This window comes from Schistocerca piceifrons, chromosome 3 (assembly GCF_021461385.2).
Source record: "Schistocerca piceifrons isolate TAMUIC-IGC-003096 chromosome 3, iqSchPice1.1, whole genome shotgun sequence".
In the NCBI taxonomy this organism is placed as follows: Eukaryota; Metazoa; Arthropoda; class Insecta; order Orthoptera; family Acrididae; genus Schistocerca; species Schistocerca piceifrons.
In genome coordinates this window covers 129631725-129637868 of record NC_060140.1, presented here as the reverse complement: position 1 = coordinate 129637868, position 6144 = coordinate 129631725, and positions in this window count along the sequence as shown.

Here is a 6144-nt window from a genome sequence, read left to right as displayed (position 1 = left end):
CATCAGCACCTTATGTCGCATGGAACTTGGCGCACCATTCCATAACGGTGGTTTTCGACAGACATGCTGCCCCACATACATTCTTCATTCTCTTGAGGGTATCTACTAGTGGCTTTCCTTCGGCAGTCAAGAAAATAATAACAGCATGATCGACCTATTTGGACGCATTTAGTATTAACGGCGCTATGGTTCACGTTTCCGCATTTACCGTATGCACGTGGGAATGGCAGAAATGGCACACTAATCCGTCGCGTAATGTCGGTGCTTATACACCTGCATTGAAGTCGTGCTACGTTACGTATACTTTTTGACCAACCCTTGTACATTCTGTGCAGGATGTTGTCACCGGCACGGCGACACAGGAGTTGTCACCTTGGTATGGATGCTAACTATTTTAGAATTAATTATCCTTTGCTACCTAATGGAAAAGAGAGTCAATGTCCATGACATCAACGGTCGTAGCGTCCTGCGTATCTCCTCCTTGCCGGCCGCGGTGGTCTAGCGGTTCTAGACGCGCAGTCCGGAACCGCGCGACTGCTACGGTCGCAGGTTCGAATCCTGCCTCGGGCATGGATGTGTGTGATGTCCTTAGGTTAGTTAGGTTTAAGTAGTTCTAAGTTCTAGGGGACTGATGACCGCAGATGTTAAGTCCCATAGTGCTCAGAACCATTTGAACCATTTTTTTCTCCTCCTCTGTATTACAGGCAGCTGTCGGTCCAAATTTGTACTTTTCGAGCAAGCGGATATATCTGTGTTCTGTCGGATGAAGGCAAAACAAAAACGAACCCTTAGATACCGCAGCGGAGATACCGCAGCGGAAATGCACCTTATAGTTCGTGGAGCTGGGCTTTCCTGACGTAAGGCTGAAAAAGAGTCAGACTGAAAGTCCTTGTAGAGGCGTACAACCATAATTAAAATAATTACTGGAAGGAGTTCAAAAGTGCTGTGTGGTTGCTTAAGACAATACCTGGCTCCCTCTGAATTTGTTTATGATCTATCGTGACATGTTTAACACATCGTCTGGTAACCTCTTATAAAGAGTCAACACTGACCAATGTTTTGTCACATATTTTATAGAAAGGCAAATTTGTTATAAAAGTCAGTTCTAAACAAACAATATTCAAGAACAAAAGCCCCTTTTTGATACAAAAATGTATATCATTTTAGATAAAAATACATGAGCATGTGATGTTGACGTAAAATTTTATCATTACTTATATATAGAATAACAGGTAGCGTCACTAGTTGAATAGTTTGACCCAAACGAAGTACCGTACAAGCAATGGCCAACACCATCGTGTGTGCTGGGACAAAGGCTCGGCGAAAGCAGGTGACGCAACCGCTTCGATGCGCGTTTAAATAGTGCCACACAGATTCGTGGCCAATGTAGGTATTACATTTAAATTTTTAACAAGTAATTGCCAAAAATGTGTCGTTACGTGATATAAAACATTTGAAAATTGCTTTCCTACAGATGGGCAAAACTCCTTTCTTACTTATAAAAATTCAAGCCAACATATTACACTAAATGAGCTTATCAAGGTCCTTAGAAGGCTTTTTGTTGATATCCGTATGTAAAATTGTCAAGATATGACTAATTGAAATCTGATACAGTACTATTTGTAATTTAGCATAGAAATACATTTTCGTTTCTATTACAGAGTAAGAGTTCTTGATTTGTTGCTTATCTGACCAAATTAAAATACGTACAACATTAAATAGAGTTAAAACATCATAAACGAAGAGGTTTAAAATAGAACAGTCTCAACTTCTTAGGCCTTTGTCAATTGAGTGCATGATGTCTAAATGAGGATGATCTAAAAAAACAGTAAAATTGTGAGACTAAATATATAAAAGTTGTAGAACATTAGGAAGTGTTTCCCTTTTTATATTACTGTCATCTTCTGCTACGTCTGGACGAAGAACTATACCTTTATCAGAATTGTCAATTTTTCTACATTCTATTTTGAAAAATGCGATTTTCTTTTATTGTTTACGAATGTTTTTCAGTGCTGTGTTCTATGTGTGCTTTTATTTAATGCCTATCACTTATTTACTTTCTTTGTAATTCGGCACCCATTTTCCGTCACTCTCTTCCTTTCGGAACACTATTTCATACATCTCTGAGTTGTATCTGTGCTAAGGCACGTTGAATTAAAGCCTGCTGTGCGAAGGGCGCAAATGTTAAGAAATACCAGAAATCCTTCAGTGGGTAACAGAATCTGTTTTGAATATCGTATGCCTTTCTCATTATCGTAGCGTCACATTCAGGTATCTAGCGCGGCTCAGTGTCATTCTCTACGTCACGCTCGATAAGAAGCGGATGTTTTATTCAGTGCCATTCCGGCACCCGACAGCGTCGTCCATATGCACCGGTGCGCTTGCCTGCGGCGAAAACAACGGAAAATGCACTATTCGGACACGAGGCGATACGTTGTTCCATCAGCGGACTGAAATGCGCATGCCATATGTGTGTGATTTGCAACCCATAGTGAGCTGTGCCGTGAAAACAAAACAGCGAAAACACGGCACTCCAATGAAACTCATCCGAATAATGGAAACGAAAGGTGTATTCCAAAAGGCAGTGGCGCGTCCTACCCGTTCCATTTGCGAAAGCACCTGCGAAAGTAAGACATAACTGTGTGACGCAGGCTCCGCTGGAGTTACATGGTATGTAATTAGGGCTCGTGGTAACGCCAAAGAGTCTATAAGTTCCACTGCGTTCATAATGTCACAATAGGTTCAGTTACACAGTAATACAAACACAGGTAGTAAAAGGCTTATCTCCGCGTCGTTTATACGCAGCCACGTCAGCCCTGCAACTTAGTTTTTAAATATTCCCTTTGTGGTGTTTGTGTTTTTTATAAACAACAGAACTCAATTCACAGAAACACTGCTTTATAAATGTTGTGCCAATGCAATACTAAAGGAAACTGTGTTCCTCGAACTTTAACTATTAACTGCTCTGGTGGGGTCCTGGAGAACACCAGGGGATATGAATACCATACGTAGTATGTGAACGGAAAACAGATGGCACCTGTGTCCTCAGTGAAGTGATGCCGTTTAATGCGCAGTGTTGTATGGGGTGTTCCTCGTAGTATTTTATGAGATAAAGAGAAAGAAGTCTCAGAATATCCCACCAGAGTGTTGTTTTTCAGTATCTCAATTATGTTTTACGCGACTGTTAGACTACTTCGAAAAGAGTAAAATTTCAATGACAACGTCAGTTTTTAAGGTTATGTGAGTGTGTATGCATTATTTTTCACCGAGCGAGGTTGGCGCAGTGGTTAGCACACTGGACTCGCATTCGCGAGGACGACGGTTCAATCCCGTCTCCGGCCATCCTGATTTAGGTTTTCCGTGATTTCCCTAAATCGCTTCAGGCAAATGCCGGGATGGTTCCTTTGACAGGGCACAGCCGAATTCCTTCCCCATCCTTCCCCCACCCGAGCTTGCGCTCCGTCTCTAATGACCTCGCTGTCGACGGGACGTTAAACACTAATCTCCTCCTCCTCCTCCATTATTTTTCAGAATGGCATCATCGAAGTCATTAACGGATGACGAGTTGAAAAGAATAGTTAATGATCCTGCGTTTTTGCAATATGATGAGGAGAGCACAGCAGATGAGGATCCATTTATACAAGTGACCATGATTGCAACTCTTAAGTTACACCAGAAAGTAGTTGCGAAGACTCAGAGGGAGAGGTGCGTATTAGGCCTTCTGTTGACAAATATCGTTTTGGAGAAAAGCAGTGCTACAAGTCATCAAAAGAAGCTCCCCCTACTACTCGTACCTGTGCTCACAATATAGTTAGTCGCCTTCCAAGCAAACGCTTGAATAAACTGACATGTTAGCTGATTGGAATTTGTTCATGATTTATTACAACTAATACTCACCAATACAAACGTCAAGATACGTGACATGTCAAACAAATACATAGCTCCTCAATCAGGATTCATAAAGTCGCTAGATATAATAGAACTGAGAGCATTTCTAGTTCCGCTTTATTTATACGGAGTAATGAAATCTAGTCCCGAAAACGTCGTTGGACTTTTTGCTAATGATTTAACTGATCGTGGCATGTTTCGAGCCACTATGAGCGTTCATAGATTTTATTCATTTTGTCTTGTTTGCCTTTCGATACTGCTACTACAATAGATGCTAGGAAGGCTGATGACAGACTTGCAACTGTCTGGGAACTCTTTATAGACAAATGTCAAAAGCATTATACTCCAGTAGCGAACGTGACAGTCGATGAAATGTTAGTACCCTTTCGTGGTGGGTACAAATTTCACATCTATATGCCAAAGAATCCAGTCAAATACGGCCTCAAAGTTATGTGCCTTTGTGATTCACGAACATTCTATTTATGCAAAGCATTTGTCTACCCAGGCAAAGGGACAAATAAAAGTATATTATCAATTTTAATCCAGGATGTTTTGAAATTAATAGCACTAATTGAGGAAAGACTAGAAACGTGGTTCAAAATGGTTCAAATGGCTCTAAACACTATGGGAATTAACGTCTGAGGTCATCAGTCCCCTAGACTTAGAACTACTTAAACCTAACTAACCTAAGGACATCAAAAGTATCCATGTCCGAGACAGGATTGGAACCTACAACCGTAGCAGCAGCGCGGTTCCAGACTGGAGCGCCTAGAACCGCTCGGCCACAGCGGCCGGCAATAGAAATGTGACAGTAGACAATTGGTTCATGTCACTTTGTGATCAAGTGAAAGCCAAAATTTGACTGTCTTAGGCACTCCGAAGGTAAATAAACCGCAGATCCCAGAAGAATTCAAACCAAAGAGAAAGCACCCCGTAGAATCTGCATTACCTGGACACAGAAAAAGGAAAGACAAATTGTTCTTATGTTCCTCGGAAAGGTCGAGCTGTTGTGTTGCTTTCATCTCTGCACCACGATCAGAAAATTAGCAGTCAGAAGAGAAAACATGAAATGATCATTAATTACACTGCCACGAAAAGAGGAGTGGACGCACTGGACCAAATGTGCGCCAACTATTCGGTATCACGGCGAACACGCAGATGGTAAATGTCTGTATTTTATGCCATTTTAAACGCAGTAGGAATCAATGCTGCTGTTTTACTTCATTGCACCAAACAACTTCATCAAACTGATGACTTAAAAAGAAGAGAATTGCTACAGAAACTTGGAATAGATTTAGTAAAACCCCATATAGAACGAAGAGATGTCCTACCCCTTTCTCGTGAACTGAACGACGTCGTTATTGAACTTGGTGATACTCCTCTTGCCTCAACATCTTCAGAGCCCGAACCCATGACGAAAGCGTGTGCAAGAAATGCGGACAAGAAAACCAAAATAGCGTGTAAAAAATGCTCATAACATGTTTGTCCCAATCACAGATTTTCACTGTGCCAAAACTGTTTGCAATTAAATCTCAAATGCGTAAAAATGTTTATAATATTCAGTGATGAAAATGCAATTCAGAATAAAATTTCTTTAAATTACAGCTTCGTTTAACTTGTTGGAGTATTAGCGTATGAGCATTTCACTAGAGTAGTTAAGGGCTAACAGTTGATAATTCTACTACTGATATATGAAAATTCGCATGATCCTCGTGTTTCGAATAGTGATGCCTCAGTCCTAGTTCAAATGTTTTTCTCCTTTCAAGCTTTTATGAATCACTGGAATGATCGTGAGAAATCTTCAACAAATATTTCACATTGTGGTTTGTGTTTGTATTTTATATTTTAATGCTAAGACTCTATATCGGAAATTGGACTACTAGAAATCTTCCTCCTACCACAACAGTTCTTAAGTAATAGCGATGCAATCTGCCACATATCCTTCTGCACTCCGCAATCCATCATATGGTCTGTGGTGGATGGTGCTTCGTTTATATCCATCATTTCCCCCGGAGCAGCAACATACCCGAATCTTGCGGAAAGAACAGATTTTACGTGTTATCTCACATTTCTCCGATTTTACTGTCCCGGATATTTATGGATGCACATACTAACAAGTCTCTTCCGAAGGCGGTAGGTATTGACAGATGCTAGTCTTACCGAATCACCTGTTCTAGGAGTCGTATTTGCAATGTATGGATACAAATTATTTACAGCTGAATAGAAACCGTCCTTGGGGAAGCAAAATATGGGTTC